The 19,517-nt window shown below is 45.4% G+C and overlaps 1 protein-coding gene across 1 annotated transcript in view; it reads right to left on the bottom strand.

The window, feature by feature from the left end:
* The window catches only part of GRIN2B (glutamate ionotropic receptor NMDA type subunit 2B), a 410,126-nt gene that overhangs the window by 389,561 nt on the left and 1,048 nt on the right, over nt 1-19,517 (bottom strand). Inside the window, exon 2 of the mRNA XM_027593634.1 lies at nt 18,890-19,318. The gene's annotated coding sequence lies outside the window, so the exon portion shown is untranslated. The remainder of the gene's footprint in view (nt 1-18,889; nt 19,319-19,517) is intronic.

Genomic DNA, 19,517 nt, shown 5'->3' with positions numbered 1-19,517 from the left:
GCATGCATGTGCATTATGCCGGCTCTTCCACACCGCAAGCCGCAGGGAGCACGGCTTGACTTGGCAGCACCTCCGTCCTCCAGCTGCATCTGGGCTGGAGCCCGTGGGTGCCGAGGAACCAGGCAGGAGCAAAGGGAGGCTCTTCTTGCCTCCACACCCTGCCACATTCCCACCCAATTCCGATACCAAGGGGAGACCAGGACCCGACGCTTTTAATATATACCATCCCTCTTCCGACGGAAACAAAGGGTTTCACATAAACCAACATCCCATCAGGCTGCAGTTAACTCCGATTTCCGCAAACCGCGATCATTTTGTGTGGAAGTGTCCCTGAACTGCCGACGCTCCTGGCTTCTCAGACCGAGAAAAATTCAAAATGGGTTTCTATCTGCCATCTGAATGCTCCGGCTTAACTCCTTCCCAAAATGTCTGTGTGCCACCCTTTTAGAGGCAGGAGGAAGACAAAGAAGTGTACACATAGCAAGTTACACACAGCACGGATTGCTGCGCAGCGTGCTGGGTTATCCTAGTGCCTGTAACACCCCAGCAAGCCCGGGGAGGGGCTGGCTGACCTCCACAAAGAGGTGGCGAACACTCCCCGGAGTCCAGACAGAACTTCCCGGGGCGGCAGGGCAGCTGTCGCTTTCTGACTCTCCTCCTCAAGCGTGCCAAAGCTGCTGCCGACTCCGTCATCCGCCAGGCTGGGAAGGTGGCTGCAGGCACGGCGGGGACCGCGCCTCTCTGGCGACTACAGTTAGACAGGCACCCTGCACCAGACCCGTCCCCACTGGCGGCGAAGTGGAAACCTCCTTCTGGCCCCCTCGTCCTCTACCCCCCTTGTTTGCCACCTTTCCTCTTCCATTTCTCCCCTCCTGGTCTTTTTCCTCCTCCACACACAAAAGTGGAGGAAAAGCCAAATAACTTGATTGAAGTTCACGTCCTGGATATGATGCTTTCCTCTCTTTCCTTTCGTCAAGATCTCTTTTTTTCTCTCTCTCTCTCCCTCTTTCCTCGTGACTGCCATTGGCTCTAAAAACTCAAGGGTCTCAGCCCCCAGGTCTCCCCAAATTGCACCCCCTAGACATACCTAATTTTCAAGACTTATTTCAAAACACTCCCCATTCCCTGCGCCACTGGATTCCGTACACTTCACTCTGTCCCCCTCATAAGCAGAAAGGAACACATCTGGCTTCTATATTTCTTCTTGTCTTTGCACTAGAGCTATAGAGGAGGATTGCTGAGAAATTGAGGTAGACATTTGTGTGGGAGAAACTGAAGATGGCAAAGGCCAGCAAGGACCAATCACTCTTTCTCCTGCCCTACTGAGAACTCCCAGCCCTGCTCACTTGGGAGATGGACGGGAGAGGTAAAGGAGCTAAGATCCAGGCACTTTATATACCTTGCCTCATCCAACCTTTACATAACCTGCATTTTACAGAAGAGGGAAGCTGAGGGCCAAAAAATGGAAGTGCCTCATCCAAGATCACCTGGTGGCAAGTGGCAAATTTGGAATTCTGAACCGAAGTCCCTTTAACACCAAAGACCTGGCTCTGGAGTCCCATGGGCTGCTTCTCTGAGCGGTGGTCATGGGGCTTCAGTCTACCTCTGGACTTAACACTATTCAAAATCTAGGTTTGCCTTGGTTTAAGAGCCACAGCAGTACCAGCTTAGAGGTGCTGAGGACACTGGTACCTGAGGCGTCCTGAAAAGGGACTACCAGGCACCCAGTAGAAAATAAGAAACACGGCTCCAGTCGTGAGAAGGGTAAGAAGGAAATCTAAAAAGGTTATCTCCACTGAATACCAACTCCGTTGGGAGGTGAAGGGGATCCTATCAGAAATCAAGAAGTCATCACTCCAGGGGCCCAAAGGAGAATTCGTCTCTGGCTAGAATTTGTTCTCAGGGCCTTCGACAAGAGTCAAGGAGGCAGTCGGGGTAGATGAGGAGAGGGCTATCGCAGTAGAGAGGGTCATAAAGCTACTGCTCCTTTATGCCAGTTTCATCTGAATTACACTCATCCCTTCCAAAGCACTGCAACCCAACTCCCAAGTGGCCCCGCTGGCTTGCTCAAGTCTAAGCCAGATGGCCAGTATGGACCACCTTAAAGACATTTCAGTTCTGCCTCCTTCTCCAGCTAGATCTGCCCAAATCTCAGTTCCTGGTCTGTCAGCTCTTAGAGGACAGGCATTATGCCTGATTCCACAGCAAAAAAGAGCCCAGAGCCCTGCACTTGGCACAAGCCCTCATAAACATTTTGGAAATAAATCCACGGGGCTGGTTAATCCTGGAAGAACAAAGGAGTTGGGCTCCCAAGGACAATTCTTCCCCCCAAGGTCCCCACCTACCAGAGACAAATGACTGGAGGAACATCTGCTGGGGTGAGCCCTGGACACAAGATCTAGAGCAAGGGTTCTTAGCCTGGCATCCATGATGGGTCTCAGGGATCCTCAACACCAGAATACTTTGTGTGGAATGTTGGGAGTGTTTCCATAAAGGTGGGTTTTTCTGAGAAGAGGATCCAGAGCAGACATTTTAGGCATCGCTGATCACACGCAGCATGTGGATGGGCAGGAGGGGAGGCAGAGACAAAGCAGGGAAACTGGCCTGGCAGCCTGGCGCACGGAGGCTGTTTAAGTGGGCCTGTTCTTGTAGGACAGCTGCAAAGCCAACCCTGACTTAACACCTCCTCACCCCTCAGCCAGGAGCACAGCCCCTCCTCCGTTCGGACGTGAAAGACCAGCACAGCACTTCACGGTCCCCACCTCAATCCAAGTGCCCCCCGGCCACACGGCCAGGGCATCACCTCTGCAGGCAGCCTCTGCCCACGGGGCTCCGTTTTGAGCGCCAACTATTTAGCTTACCCCATTCTCTCTATTTAAAAGATAGACTCTCAGGGGAAGTCAGATCTAAAACTTTCCTTACTTTTTCTTTCTCTTAATTACATATGTCAGTTTCCTACAGTAGCCTTCCAAGCCTGTCCTCATAACACCACAGGCCTAATAGGGTTTGTTCTTTACAAAACCATTTGGATAGTTACTGTGCCCTGGTCTCTTCAAGGTTTTGGTTACTGACTATTATGTTTGATATTTTTTCCAATCTAACACTTAGGCTTATGAATTTCTAATGTCCAGCCATCATCTCTTTTTTTAAAAAGGTTATACGCTGGCCCTCAGGTATCTTTCCTGTCCTCTGTGATTTTCTCAAATGGCAGCCTTTGGCCCTGCAGGGGCCATTTGTTAGAGGCATTTTAGAATGTGCCATTAAGACCTGAGGTTATTTCTTACACTCTTAATTGGTGTTTTAAAATCCTCTCCAACTTTACAAAAAGACATACAACTGACTAACAAACACATGAAAAAATGCTCCACATCACTCGGCATCAGGGAAATACAAATCAAAACCACAATGAAATACCAACCCAGACCGGTCAGAATGGCTAAAATTAACAAGTCAGGAAACGACAGATGTTGGCGGGGATGCGGAGAAAGGGGAACCCTCTTGCCCTGCTGGTGGGAATGCAAGCTGGTGCAACCACTCTGGAAAACAGCATGGAGGTTCCTCAAACAGTTGAAAATAACTTGTATCTTATAAAGGTAAAAATAACCTATGATCCAGCAATTGTACTACTAGGTATTTATCCAGAGGGTAAAAGGATACAAAGAATACAAGAGTGCTGATTTGAAGGGGCACCTGCACTTATAGCAGCAATGTCCACAACAGCCAAACTACAGAAAGAGCCAAGATGCCCATCGACAGATGAATGAATAAAGAAGATGTGGTATATATACACAATGGAATATTATACAGCCATCAAAAAGAATGCAGTGTTGCCATTTGCAAGGACACGGATGGAACTACAGGGTATTATGCTAAGTGAAATTAGTGGGTCAGAGAAAGACAAATACCATATGATTTCACTCATAAGGAATTTAAGAAACAAAACAGATGAACATAGGGAAGGGGAAGGAAATATAAAATAAGGTTAAAAAAAGAAGAGAGGGAGGCAAAGTATAAGAGACTCTTAACTATAGAGAACAATCTGAGGGCTGCTGGAAGGGAGGTGGGTGGGGGGGATGGGGTTATGGGCGATGGGTATGAAGGAGGGTCTTTGTTGTGATGAGCACCGGGTGTTGTATGTAAGTGATGAATCACTAAATTCTACTCCTGAAACCAATACTACACTATATGTTAACTAACTTGAATTTAAATGACAAAATAAAATAAAGGGGCACCTGGGCGGCTCAGTCAGTTAGGTGTCTGACTTTTGATTTCGGCTCAGGTCCTGATCTCAAGGGGTGGAGCCAGCTTAAGATTCTCTCCCTCTCCCTCTGCCCCTCCCCCCTGCTTGTGTGTGCATGCACTTTCTCTCTCTCAAAAAAAAATTTTAAATAAATAAAAATTAAAAATTAAAAAAATAAAGTAAAATCCTCTCCAACATTAATGGGTTTTGTGTTCTCTAACCCATGCTAGAATCCAGATTATACACACACACACCCACAAACACACAGATGTGTGACTATATTAGTAACCAGTTCCCCGTTCTATTTCTAAGAATGTAAGAATATATTTCTTCCCCTTATGCAGATGACTTCTACCCATTTCCTTCTATCTAATTCCTGATATAATTAAAGTTCTTGCTTTTGTTTCCTAGCTCATCTTTTCTGAATATGAAAATAATGTGCTGTATTGTAGAAATTCTGGAACATAAAGAAAAATATAAAGAAGTGAAATAATAATTCTCATGTTCCAAACCCTTATATCTTTTGCATGATATGTAACCTTGCCTTTTCAGGGTTCACAACTTTTACTATTTCTGAACATCTTCACCTGCCTGTGAAAGTCATTTATCTTCATTTATTTTCTTCTTAGAATCAACTCTTTGTTTATCCAATTAGACTTCCTTCAAGCTTCTCAACCACAGTAACAAGCTGCTCTCCCTGGCTGTCTCAAGGCAGAGGCAGAGAAGGGCAGGCCCTGGATTTGGGATTCAGAAAAGTTGAAACTGAGTTCCACCTCTTTTTCTTCCTGACTGTGCAATTTTGGACAATCGCTAGAGTACCTCAGACCTCAATTTCCTCATCTGTAAAATGGAGATAATATTCCTGTCCAGAATTCCTCCTAGTGGGTTCTTGGGAAGACCAAAAGACATATGAGAAAGCCCTTAGTAAATTATAAAACACTCCAGAAATGCAAACGATTGTCATTATTACATCCAAGTTGGTTTGTCTTTGCCTCTGTTACCTTCCTTCATTGAAAGCATTCCTGTCTTTCTCAAAATTTACACTTATTTGTTTGCATACTTCCTTACAGCTTTTCATTTTATCCTATGTTTGATCAGTTCATGGTCACTTTGCCCAGAGCTCACTTCAATCTTCAAATCCTTTAGTAACTGGTTCCCATCCGTGGGTATCTTCTGCACTTTTTTGCACTAAGAAGTCATGTCCTCTCAACATTCTAGGAACATGTCGGCTCCTGGCCGTACTTTCTTCTTTTACCAGTTATGATTTGATAAGATACTCAAAGAAGTCAGTGCCAGTCTTGATCTGGAAGCCTCTAAATCAGACACAACTGCCACCTACATTACACCCTTGCCGCTCGAGCTGGCTCTGACTTGGATGGGACCAGGGGCCATCAAAGTAGTTAATACTTACTGAATACTTACTCTGTAACAAGTACTGTTCAGAATGAAATAACTCACTTAACTCTCCCAGTGACTGAAAAGCCAGAATTATTAATACCTCCTATGATAAGAATCTGGGAGTAGAGAGAACTGAAGACATTTGCCCACTAAACTAATAGGGGCACAACAGAAACCGTGACTGTCTGACTCCTGAGTTCTGGGTCTCAGTCACTGTCTCCTGCATCTATCACCATATTGGACTGCAGTAAGAATGGATGGAGGCGTATGCAGACCAACAGCACCACCACCCCCCCAGCACCCCTAAATTGCCCCTGGAGGAGACAGTGGCCAGGAAAATGGAAGAACCCAAAAGGAAACAGCAAGCAGGTCAGAAGCACAAGTTCTGGAAATATCACCCGCTTCACTCAAAACTCAACAATAATTATACTAATCACATTCCCATGCATTTCTGGAAGTCCCGGGTATCTTTTAATTTATATATTAATATTTTATATTATTATATTTAATTAGCACATCGGGAGACTGAGATCCACAAATATTCATACAGATCCAAGTCCTAACCACTCTTCAAATCCCACTGTGCACTGTCTTCTCTTCCTTCCACGGCCCTTATTATGTAAAACCAGACACACAATATGTTTCTTCTAAGTCTCTGATCATTCAGGTCAACCACAAAAACTTACTACAAAGCTGTGTAGAGCATGAAGTCAAAGAATGTGAGCTCAAGCCAGAGAGCTGGGTTCAAATCCTGGCTCTTCCACTTGAGCTGAGCAAGTTTTAACTTCTCCGTGCCTTAGAATCCTCATGCATAAAATGTAAGTAATAATTATACCTACCTTCAAGGGTAGTTGGAACTGCTAAATTCACAAATGCATGGAAAGCCTGTCGGCCCTCACACCATGTTAGCAGCTGTTTATTACGTGTCCCCCATGGGCCAGCACTCTGCTAGGCACGCATAGGGTAGAGAGGAGAGGCAGTTTCTGCCCTTGAGAAATTCACATCAGAGGTGTGTGAGACAGAGACATGGCAGGCATCATCTCAAACCGGGGAACTACGGGAGCGTGAAGAGAACAGTGCCTCCAGACTGGGGGACAGGAAGACCTGGAGCAGAAGATCCCTGAGCTGACCCTTGAAGGCAGAACAGGACTGAAGCCAGGGAGGGAAGCTGGGGGAGGGACTGCAGACGGAATGAGGGGCAGGGGCAGAGGCCTGAGTGTACAATGGCCTTTCGTGGCCAAGCTTCTCCGTAGCTTGTGTCACCAGCTCTGTCTCTACTCTTCCTGGGAAGATAAGCCTGGAAAAAGTAGTTCTATACATAAAGCTAAGAAGAGGCTCCTTGTTCTCCTTTTTGACAAGTTTTTATCTAGTTTTCTAGATAAATACTGTGACACAGAATCTGACGAGACATGGACCAAAGATTAAAAACCACAGGTCACAACAGGCCTGGAGCTGCTCAGCACTGGGAACACTGGTGACTTTTGCCCCCACTTGCCTATCTTCTCCACCAAATATTTTCTCTTCTCTTGCCCAGCAGGAGTGGATACATTGCACTCAAGGCCCCTGGAAGGCTGTCATGCTGAGCAGGATGGAGTTATGAATAATAATATTGTAGGTATGTATATTAAACTTGTAGTTTCAGGGGATTCTTTATGTTTCCTCATTTGATCCACGAGGCAATCACTGCCACCCCCCGCCACCAAAGACCTCATTTTGCAGATGAGGAAGTAAGCTCAGCAAGGTTATGTAATCTGCCTGAATCACACAGAGCTGAGGTGAGGTTAAGAAGGGGCCTGGTTTCCTGGCCCATTGGCCAGTGTTCCTTCCTCAATACCCCTATACTCTGAGTCACTGGAAAGCAGTATAAAAACATGCACATGGTAGGTCTAAGGTACCAGAACTCTTTGTGGCACCAACAGAGGCTGTCTTGCCTTAGATAGAAAAATGAAGACATGGAATTTAACCTTTGTATTATATGTTTATATATAAACTGCCCTCTGAGTCAAAAGTTAATGCAGATATTTGAAACAAAACTACCTCCCTCATATTCGTCTTAGAATCAGGGAGGTCTAACTCACAGAGCGATAATAATGATTCCTGTTAACAATTAAAACCCAACAACAAAGCAGCATTTTTGGCTGCCATTCTCTTACTCTAACCATTTGTTTCCACCCAAAGTAGTGGTCAAATGGGTTTGAGAAAGAAATGGGCACCAGAAAATGAGCATTCGTCATAATGTCCACAATCAAATGAGTAGGAAAGGACTGTTTCCTCTTAAAGGGAGAAGAGTTCAAGTTCGGAGGTGGAGTGTATGTAAAGAATGGTAGAACCAGGCTGAGAAGATGGTGCCCCAGCCTTAACCATCATGTGAAATGAAAGAGATGCTGATTGCCGGTTCCATGAATTGCTCACCTTGGCCCTCACCAAATTAAAGTAAGGTCCAGAGCTTGGCTATTTTGTAGGGATCCATTTTTTTTTTTTTTTCATTTGAAAACAACTTTGCTTTTTGCCAAAAGCAAAACGCAAAGAGACATGATCGAGAAGTCACTTCGGCTGAGGTTTCAAAGTACGTGCTACTTACAGGTTCCTCTACATACAATATAAACCCTTACGTTCTTTTGTATGGAAGCAGCTCCTTATAATTTAAAGAGCAAGGGGTGGGGCGCCTGGGTGGCTCAGTCGGTTAAGTGTCTGCCTTCGGATCAGGTCATGATCCTGGGGTCCTGGATCGAGCCCTGCATCGGGCTCCCTGCTCAGCGGCGAGCCTGCTTCTCCATCTGCCTCTGTCCCCACCCCACCCCCCGCCGCTTGTGTGCTCTCTCTCTCAGATAAATGAATGAAAATCTTTTAAAAAAATAAATAAACAAAATAAAGAGCAAGGAGCTACAATCAAGGATGTAGTTGGAAGCCTGGCTTGCTGCTCACAGCTGTGTGACCTTGAATTCTTTAATCCTTACTCTGTTCACCTAAGAAACAGAATAACGTCAGCCTTATGGTAAGGATTAAATGTGATAACATATGTTAGCATACCCCAGGCTCTCGTGGGCACACTACAAATATCTATTGCTAATTCCAGGCCCAATTTCAAGAGAAGATTGTCTTCAGCAAAGGCAAGCCAATTCCAGTTGGATGACGATTGTGTTTGGACCGACAGCAATAACTCTTAACATTTTCCTTCCACCATTTATCTCTAAAATGGTCTACAAATTCTGGCTATCCCATCCCAGGACCTTCTGGTTCCTTTCCCCCCACCTCTGTCACAGTCACACAAATGCAGATTTATCAATAAACTAGATTCCCCGCCAAAGCAACTGAGAGATCACTCATGCATTTCAGAGACAACCTTGAATTTTAAGCTGAAATCAAAGCATCTCTGTAAATAGTGCAGAAGAGAAAGGAGAGGTTGAGAAGGTGAATAACCATGGTCCTATTCGTTCTGGAAAGCCCAGTGCAGTAAAGGTGATTGGCGGAATAGAGACGAAAAAGCCCTCAAGGGACTTGCCCCAAAAGCCAGCATAAGAAAAGGGCTACAAACAAAGGGAAAATAAAAATAGTATATGAACCAACAACTTGGGAGAGCTTATTTCCAGTTGGGAAGATCAAGCAAGACCTCGTGGGTGAGACAGCCTTTGAGATGGGATGGAGGAATGGACAGTATTGACACGGAATTTGAAGGAAAGGGGAAAAGTGTAATTAGTGAGGAGGAAGAGCTTTTTGAAGAAATACCCTCACTGAACACAATGTAAAATAAAGATCAAAGAGGGGAGACGTGAAGAAATGGGTATATTTTCATTTTGTTGGCCTCTAGCTAGCATAAAAGATACTCTCATCCATTCAACTCTAGTGAAATTCACCCAAAGCATCAAGACGTGCTTGGATGGCAAGGAAACGGAAACATAAAAGGTATAAATATGTCAACTTTATCCTCAAAGCACGTTCATTTTCATCATCATCTTTATCGACAACCAGCATTCTCTGAGCACTGCTCAAGTGCGGAGAGCATTCTGCTAAGCACTGAGGACATAAAGTGACATAAAGCATGAATCTTGTTCTCATAGAAAAATGACAATTAATCAACAAACAAAAGTGATTTCTCTTCTATACACAGGCTCCAAGAATACCCATTCAGTATTTCGTCTTCAAAAATCCAAGGGACCAATATTCTCCTACACAAGAAAGACCTTCCGTATCTGAGCACCCATATTTAGCCAGGATACGATTTCTTCTGTAGTCCTTCCTATGGGAGTTGAAGGAAAAACCAGGAAACAGACACAGAAAGAACCAGATAAGGGCTGAAATTTTTCCCTTTCCCCCTTTAAGCCCAGAAACAATCCTGGAATTTCTAAGGAGGTGATAAAAAAGAGAGCCATGAACCCTGAAGATATCAATTCTGACCCCCCCCACCCCCGCGCAGAACTCACTGATAAAGCTGATCCGCATAACAAATACAAAGGGGAAAGGCTACAGTATCTCAATGATTTGGATGTTTTGCTTACACAGGGCTAACTAATATTTATTTAAAAATTCAGATCAGTGAGTACACCTCTTGGGTTTCTCCTAAATATTTAATGCCTCCCACTTAAGCATATCCCACCGAACACCAGTGAGAGTCCAAACCACACTCATGACCTTTCTCTTGCATCTCCAACCACTATTTGCAGATGTCCAAAAGAGAACTAGTGTTTTTACTCTTCTCGGGTCTGTCTTTTTTAAAGGAACATAGAGCCATAAATCTGCTCTTTTCTTACCTCTACAATTAGGCTCACATTTATTTTCAAACGGGCAGGGAGGGAGCCAAAAAGGAAGGATGCAAGAAAACTATTAACCCAGCTAAGCCTAATAAGCAGTGATTAAAGTTACAGGCAGAGAAGAACGAAACTCAGTGCCTCCTACCCTGTTCCTCCTCTTTGTGTCTTTAATGTTCTACTTCAGGCGCTGAGAGGGAGGGTGACACAGCTAGCGAATTCCAACCAGCACTAAGATAATTGTACCATTCACACCCCTCACCAGTCAATCAGGGTCTGCTTATCCAGCCCCATTTATTAATAGTTTTCCTACATTGACAGTGTTATAAAGGAGTGCAATGGGGCTTTCTCCCTGAAACAAGAAATGGGGCGCCCTCAATAAGGACTAAGTGGAACAGCGGAGGTTTGCAGAACCCAGGGCCACTCGCCCTCATTCACAGCCACACCTGTTTCACGGGTGTCAGGGAAAGCAGCTCCCTAACTTTCCTAACTTTCCACACCAGGCCTCCGTCGACGTTGAGAGAGCTCAGGAATAAATACAACCCTGCTCTTACCTAATTCCACGCCAGGCTGCACCCCCTTGTGTGCACTCTGCACGCTAAACCCCCTCGTCTTCCAGCCACCTCTTCTGCCTCTGGCTCAGGGACCCTCTGCCAGTCACGTGACAGTCTGACGGCGACGGGGTCTCCCTCTACAGGTTAAAGTGCTAAGACAGTGTGACGTTGAGAGAGAGCAGGTGCCCCGCGCCCGTCATCTTGCCTGGTGATTCTCAAAGATGACCGCACAGGAGAATCCCCTGGGGAATATTTTTAAATGCTCCCTGCCTGGATCCCTTGCTGACAGATTTTAATTTCACTGTGCGGGGTCTGGTCTGGGCATGGACATCATTGTTTTGCTTTTGTTGTTGTTGTTTAGCCTCTTCTGTTTCGTTTTGTGGGAGCGCTCCGGGTGATTTTGTTATTGAGCTGGGATTAAGGAGGACTGCACAGCCTGTCCCACTGATTCAGAAATGAGAAAATCAAGGCCCCGAGGCAACGGCTTGCCCACAAGTGAAATAACACCCACAGAAACAAAAAGAAGCTTTCGGACTCTCAAGACCACCACCACCTCCGTTATTCATTTAAGCAGCCACCGGACACCTCGGAAAAACCTAACATCTCTGAAGACACCTCAAGGAGTACCCTGGGCTCCGAAGATATGTGGATGAGCAAATGCCCACCACCAGCTAACGGAAGAGACATGCATTCCGAAGGGACTCGAGAGGCAGGGCAGTGAATGGGAACGCACTGGAAAGAGAGTCAGTGGATGCGGCTCTGCACCATGTATATGTCTTCCTTACACCTTGGAGCTACTTGCACAGCTTTAAAATGGTGGTTGTGGAGGATAGATCATCTTCAAGGTGCCTATTAGCTTTAGTATTCTTGTTACCCCATGTCTGACACACACACACACGTGCATTACTGCACCTAAACTCCACAAACACCTTTAATGCATTTAAGATTATTTTTTACTACTGCTATTTGGTACGTAAATCACTATACAAATACACCCTCATGCTCGCAAGCCTAGCGTGTATGCGTGCATGCGGTGTGTGCGTGTTGGGACACACACGGAACACAACTGACTTCTAACCCAAAGACACCAGTGAGGTCCCAAAAGACCTCAAACTGAGATCCCTAGAAGGTGGGGGGATTGCTTCGGAACGTCTATGCATTTGCACGGAGTCCAATTAGCTTTGAGTAAAGGATAAAAGACATCACCTCATCAGCTTCAAGTTTCTTCGAAGCCTCTCTTCTCCCCTCCCTGAACAATGCAGGGCTTTTATCCACCATTGTTTTGAAGTCCCGCCTCTCAAAAAGAAACAAGATCTGATTTCCGCAGAAATCATAGCCAGCTGAAGGCCTGATGGGCTCTATATAAAGATTAATGAGAAATGGAAACTTGACATTTCTTTCTAACGAAGGAACTTCACCGTCCTCGCGAGGCAGGGAACAAAGACATGGAGGATGGCATGTGTGGAACACAGCCTGGTTTTTATGAGTCGAGTGAGTTAATTAGTCAAAACCTTAAATCATCCTAATCTAGGAAGCTCTCTACTCCAGACATTCCCGTCCCTGTAAAGCTGGACTCCAAGCAGCGTCAAAGCCTGTACTTCTCTTTCCTTCCACGTCTGCCAATCCCTCGGGGCCAGTCTGCAGTCTTCTCCTCTCCCCTCTCCCCATCCCCCTCGTCACGCAGCCTTGTCACTGTGCCTCCATGGCCCTGCCCCTCAAGGGACCTTGGAATGAATGTCCCTCAAGTCAGCCAGTGCTGACACTGGCTCATCCACAAACCTTCAGGCTCAGAATACTCTTTATATGCAATGGATCTTTAAAAAAGTCTTCAAGGGGAGCTTAGGATCCTTTTGCTACTGAAATGAATACAAACCACAATACAGAGAAAGGAGGTGGAAGTTGGGTGGGGTGAAAGGGAGGAAAGGGATGGGCAGCAGAAAAAGTGCAAATAAAATTTGGAGGAACATGCATGTCAAATCCATCCTCCCTGAGGCACCCAAGCTACCGTTCAATCAAGTGCTAAAGGTGTCTTTCCATCACCTCTACGCATGGGCATCTCCATGAAGAAGGCTTCTAAAACCCCAGGCCAGCTAAAAAGGCTACCAAAAAGTATTCTGCAAATTCCCTGGGAATAACTGAGCCCCTCTTCTTCCATTGCTCCCTTCTGCCATTAAAGAGAGTGGCCAGTGTCTGAATAGCAAGGCAACTCTCTACCTCACTACTTTGGAAACACATGGGGCTAGGCTGGTCCTTCATTTCGAGTAGCTTGGCCTGGGCTAGGATCCAGCTCTCTCCCTGGCTACAAACCAACTAACAGCTGTCCCTTTCTTTATAATGGCCATCAAGAAAGTTAGTTGCAATCCAGTCGTCTAAGATGAAAATAGTATCATTTGCTCACTCTAAAGGTGATTCTAATAAACAGGAGTGGGATTCATTAACTGTAGAATAACTAAAGCAGAAATAAGAGCCTCTCCTTTTTTCCTTTTCAGAAGACCCTGACTTTATTCTCTAGCCTCATCGTTTGGAATCAGAAATTCCTAATCAAAGAACCAGCACATTTCTGTGTTGCTCTTCTCCCCAGGTTAAGGGACGTGAAGAAGAGCAGAAGGCTTGCCCTTTTATACCAGTGTGCCTCTCCATCTGCTCTCCATCCTCCTAAACTGACCATTCTCTCCTTCTACAAAACTCCTAATTATTCTTAAAGACACAGTTTAAATGTCAACCCCTCTGTGAAGCCCATCTCATTTTCCCAGGCTTCCCTCCTCATAGATCGTACCGAAGTATATAATAATCTCTTTACACACCTCTCCCCCATTCAATTATGAGCTACCGGAAGGTACAAACCAGAGCCAAGTCTTTCTCATGACACAATGTTGGACAAATACTGGTACTTAACAAACATTTGTTGAATAATGTGGAGCAAAAGACACAAAAATAAAGTTAAAGAAATAGAGTGTGAAAGAAAAGAGACTAAGAGACGCTAATAAATACATAAACTCTATCTAGAGAAGAACATCAAGAGAAAGAGAAGACTCAATGATGAAAGGGGCCAGAATAAGAATGCAAAGAGGATGAAAGCAGAAGAGGCAAAAAAGTCACACATGGTGGGAGAGTGACAGAAGAGAGGACATGGGTGACCTTAGATACACAGCTCCTCTCGGATCTTTTCTAAGAAAAATCAGAAATTCTGGAAGTTCCAAAAGTAGAACATATATGCGGAGCTGCCAACGTTAACCATGACATAGAATTCGGGGCAGGAACGATGTAGACCCCGAATGCATGGGCCTGCAACTTTGGCATCACTGAAGAGTGTCAAGAGTGCAGAATCTTGGGCCCTACCCCAGACCTAGTGAATCAGAGTGTCCATTTTTAACAAGATCCCCAGGTGATTCCTATAGACAAAAAAGTTTGACAAAAGCCAATGTAGCCATTTGATATCCGCAGATAACCTCTGCATCTCGTTCAGTGGTGTGGTGCACAGAGCACTGCCACCAAGCCGCCGCACAACCTAAGCCAATCACCTAATGTCCCTGGGTTTCAGTTTCTTCACCTGTGAAATGAGAAGGTCAGAGTAAGTGCATTCTAAACTGTCACGGAGCTCTGACCTTCTTGATCTCATCTAACATCTTACCTTCAAATCCTTCCGACGCCCACCAGAACAAACAACAAATAGCCTTATTTGTTAATTAATATTTCCCTTCCTCTTTCCACTTACCTAGTATTTTTTGTTTCAAGTATCTGTTATGTGCCAGGCACTGTGTTAAGGACAAATGATTCCAGGATGAATAAATACCCCTCCCTGTCCTCAAGGAGCTCACAAACTTTGGGAAACAGAGCATAGAAACAAAATTAGGATAAAAGTATGGTCATGATCATGAACCAGCCCTGGTGATGCACAGAAGGCAGAGTGGCCATTCTGCTTGGGGCAGTCAGGCAGGATTTCAACAAAGGGCCAACATATGCACCCTGCCAACCTTCTCTGCCAACCTCAGCTGCACGCACTAAAAGTGAAAAGACAAAAATAAGGTAGTTGGAGGACATCCACGAACCAACCAAAGGTTCCCAAACACACCTCTCTGGGTTCACAAAATGCCAAGAGCACATCCACACAATGGATTTGGTGTAAGGGACACAGAGAGAGCATTAACAGCCACAGGCGCACCCCAAGAAACCCACCTCCTCTGAGTTAATGCCCACTCCCCCTCATCCTGACTGCATTTGGTTCTTCTAGTTTCGGCATCCTTCTGAAAGATAGTATCAATTCGACCACTAATCTACTCTCCCTAGAGACTTCTTCTGTGGTTTCAAAGAGGGGATGCACTTTAATAGATGTGAACAATTCATTAGATCAGTAACACTTTTTGATCTATATTTATTTATACAGACGACACTCGTATCTGATTGCATGCACGCTACCAGAGACTGAAAATGTAATTTACTGAAAGGAAGAAATTTCTAGAATTTCTAAGGAGGCTGGAGAATGACAGGAGGGAAAGAGGACCTAACTTTCCAGCGTATCCACTCCTGACCCCAACAAGTTACACGAGATGAGTGGTTTTGTCAGCCCCAGCTTTCCTTATTAAGGAGAAAAGGCTATCACTCAGAACAACCATTTGCCAACCTTTAGAATGGTGAGTTCCACCCTGGCTTCTTTCCTGCCCCTGGCTTTTATAGGCTGATTTTTTTGCTACGGTTTCTTCACATACAACCCGTCCTTTCCCCTGCCTGCTATATTTCCTACTCCATAAACATTCATGACATTTTTGCTTTAACTTGTTAGCAGTCGTGGACATATCACTTTCATCTTCACATTGTTGAACACGAAAATAGGGGGGCAAACCCCTGCATCCGGGGCTCATCACATTCATGGAGCAGACGGGAGAATGTTTTACAAGGCAATGATGATATGGTCGAGCGCTGAATCAGCTCAGTCTCGTTTCTCCCTGTCCAGCGTCACTCATCCCCCCAACCAATTTCAGTCCGTGTGTCCACCGCCCAGGTGCCCACTGCCCCTCCTCACACAAGGCTGGTGCATGCGCATGAAGGTCAAAGAAGATGGTCAAGGTTCCGAAGCCATCCTTCTGGAGGTGAAGAGGAATACAAAATCAACCTGCCGTTCACCCCTTCACCAGAGGGAGTCGCTCTTCGCACTCAGCCTACAAGAAAGGCATTTGGTGTGCAAAGTAGTGACTAGAGAAATGTGTTGGTCCTCCTCCGTTCCCTTATTTTTGCCTCGTTTCTTCTGTGCTTTCTCTGCATCTATCCCTGCCTGAAACGACACACATGCAGTGGCAAAGCAAGAGTCTTCCGACAGACAGCCTTCCTAGGAATGGAACCAATGCTGAGAAGAAATGAGACAACTGAGGGGCACACCCTGCTCCTCTCTTTGCAGCACGTGAACAGGTATCTCTGGGTGGCCACATGGCTCTGTGGTCCCAGAACCGTCATGCTTTGCTACACCTGAAACACACAGGGATAGAAGGCAACCATGTTGTTCTGCTTCCCTTCAAATCACCAATCTAAACTCCTTAGCCGGGCTTGCCTGAGAAGTCTTTATTTCCCATTAGTGTTTTTTATTATTTTGTTTTCTTAATTGTACATCACGGAGGCTCCTCAACTGAAATTAAATTTGCTCTTCCTCCCACTAGCAGACACATTTCTTCCTCAGGTAACCCACACTGTACGGAGGGGTGGCAGAAGGAGAGAAGACAAAATCGAACCCAGTCAGCTCTTTGTGCCATGAGGGGGGAAAACAGAGAGAGAAAGGGAGAGCAGTGGCCCAGAGACAGCCTAGAACACCACTGAGTCACGGCCTCGTCAAGACTGCTCACGGGGACGGGACACACCTGCTTCGTCAGGGCTCCAAAACGGCTTTGGATGTGGTAAAGGTGCAGACCAACTATGGTGATTCCACCTTGAATCCTAATAAGCACCTCCCCTTCTCCTTGTAGCTTTCCCACCACCCAGTCCCCACCACCCTCCCCTTTTAACCTGTCGTCCTTTGTCTAGCTTTAGGGCCAACTAAGGATGGCCTAGAACCTGGCTTAATCCCATGAGCATTCTAGGAGAATGTGGCTGAGACTCTGCCCAAAGGCCGGCTGTCAACCTGGTCACCAACCAATACGACGAAGGACCTCGTCCCTATAGGGCACCCTCGCAGGCACCAGGAAAGAGAAAAGGGGCATAGGCCCTAAGGACACCCACCTCACCTTGCTCATCTGTACGTAGGAAACCAGTGCACATGGAGTTGCTGTTCTCACCCATACCTCTGTTCTATTTTGAAGTAAAATTAAGAATACATCCTCCCACTTGAAGGAGTAGAAGCAGATGGAGAACCAGCTCAGGTGTCTGTAAGGTGAACACACACCAGATAACCTCAGCTATTTGTAGACATGGTGAGAACATGGTTCAAAGTGGGATCCCATTCTCCCATTCTGCCCACAGTACAGATGGGTACAGATTACCAGTTAAAGACTCAAAAGAACGAAACTGGAGGGGCAGGGGGGTGAGTGTGGATGATATCCAACCTTTCTGGACAATGAGGAACTATCTTCTGGTGTGAGGTTGAGGGACAAAGATCTTCTCCTACTTCCCCCACATCCCCTTGGTATTTTTGGATTGCTTCAAAGTATAGTCATTAAAAATGCCAGAAAAAAAGATTTGCGGGGAGAATACTTTCAGAGAGACTATCGATGCCCACAATTCTGCTACAGGATTTTGAAGATCTTTGTCTCAGCCCAATTCCTGCATTTGGGTACCCTTAGAGTTTGGGGGTGTACGGTCAGTGGACCAAGGAGAAGAGCACACCAGCTCGCCATCATGGCCCTCCAGCCTGTGGATGATCTGATTGCCTCAGGGGTTATCTTGCATTGCATGAGTGCCTAGCTGAAGAGTCATTAGCTAAGTCTTTTCCGTTTCTCCTGCTATTTCTCTTTTCAAGTACATAAAAAAATACTGCCTAGCCACATTTCATATACTGTAAAAATTGACGAGAGGGGGAAAAAAAATAAAGTCTTCATTCTCTTTTGAAGGTACAAGACGAACACATGCAAACGGCACATCTCTTTGTTTAACACAAAGACTCACGTGTCGAATTCTGCACCCCTTCCTCATGCACAGCATTTTAGAACTCTGCAAGATAGCCATTTTGCAAGAGTGTGGAAGTAACAGTTTGCTTGGAGGATGTGTGGGTATAAATAGATGTGTAGACAGAAGGAGAAATTTACAGCTCAAAAATAATAGCACAGGAAAAAATATATCAATTAAAAGAATATTGACAGAATTCGTTCCTTGCAAGCCTAAGACTGAAGTCCTTTTAACCTGCAGCACCCTTCAATTCCAGGTGTTCCTAGACCAGCCAGATTCCCCACCTAGACCTGTCCCTCTGCAGTAGGCCTCCCGGGATCTCTGGGCCCGGTGTCAATGCTTTAGACAGCAAGTGGACTTCAGGGCAACAACCACAGTAATCATTATTTTCATTTTTTAAAAGGGCATTAAAAAAAAATTCCTAGGAAGGTAGAGAATAGGAGACAGACAGGCATGGAAGTGGCAACGGGGGAAAAGGCTAGCCTGAAAAAAATTTTTTTTTTCCCTAGATTCCCATAAAAATCAGAGCTGTAGCCCTGGGTGAATAAAATGCTCTTTAGCTCAAAAATCACACAGGTCTCCCATGCATGTCTACATACATAGACCCTTATGCTACCCAACATCTTCCGTTCCCACATGCATCCACCCCCACTGCCTCCCAAAAACCCGAAACCTGTTTGATGAGGAAGGGAAAGACATAACATGGGAGATTTCCCCCTTTGTAATAAGCCTTTTTTCCCCAAACAGCATTATTTTCTTATCTTGTCGCCTTTTCTTCCAAAAATTCCACTTGAGGGATTTGAAGAGAGAGATAAACAAGGAATCCCTACCCCAGGTGAGACGAAATAAAACAGAATTTGCCCTACCTTGGTTTGTAGAAGCCAAACCTCTAGACGGACAGATTAAGGGAGTGAGCATGTTGGGAATGTCCAGTCTCCTCTTCTCGCTGGCATATCCACATAAGAAAGACGAAGGATAAATGAAAGGAAGATAATTTAAAATCCAATTTAGCGTGAATTTTGTTTTAATCTTGTGTCTTGAAGAGATGCAAATTCAAAGAAAAAAAGACTGAATTCAAAGGTAATTCAGAATATGGAGAGCAGCTCACAATGCAGAATCCAGAGTAATTATTCCATTTGCATGTGAGGTTAGTGGCTGGGCTATTTTTTTAATGATTCTTCTGGCAATCACGGTTTTTGATTTTTGGAGCTTTAGTGGAGGAGGCTCTGTGTAGAGAAGCTGGGGGCCGGCTCTGTCCCTCCGTGGAGCATGGTCATTCCCAAAGCGTCCCCTTCCTAAGGGGGAAAAAGAGGCGGTCAGGGTTTGATTCGAGTGTTCCCCGGAGGGTGAGAAAAATGCATTCCGAAAAAGATATCAATTCGTTTTAAGGAAAAGGGGCAGGAAACCCCGCATTTCCCACAGAGTGCACACGAGAGGGATGGAAAACTGCCGGCACCGGTCTATAAATAATTCAGAAAAGGTCTGGCTATACCA

Source organism: Zalophus californianus, chromosome 9 (assembly GCF_009762305.2).
Source record: "Zalophus californianus isolate mZalCal1 chromosome 9, mZalCal1.pri.v2, whole genome shotgun sequence".
Lineage (NCBI taxonomy): Eukaryota > Metazoa > Chordata > Mammalia > Carnivora > Otariidae > Zalophus > Zalophus californianus.
Note: the sequence above shows the minus strand (reverse complement) of the source record. Positions and strands in the feature narration are given on the sequence as shown.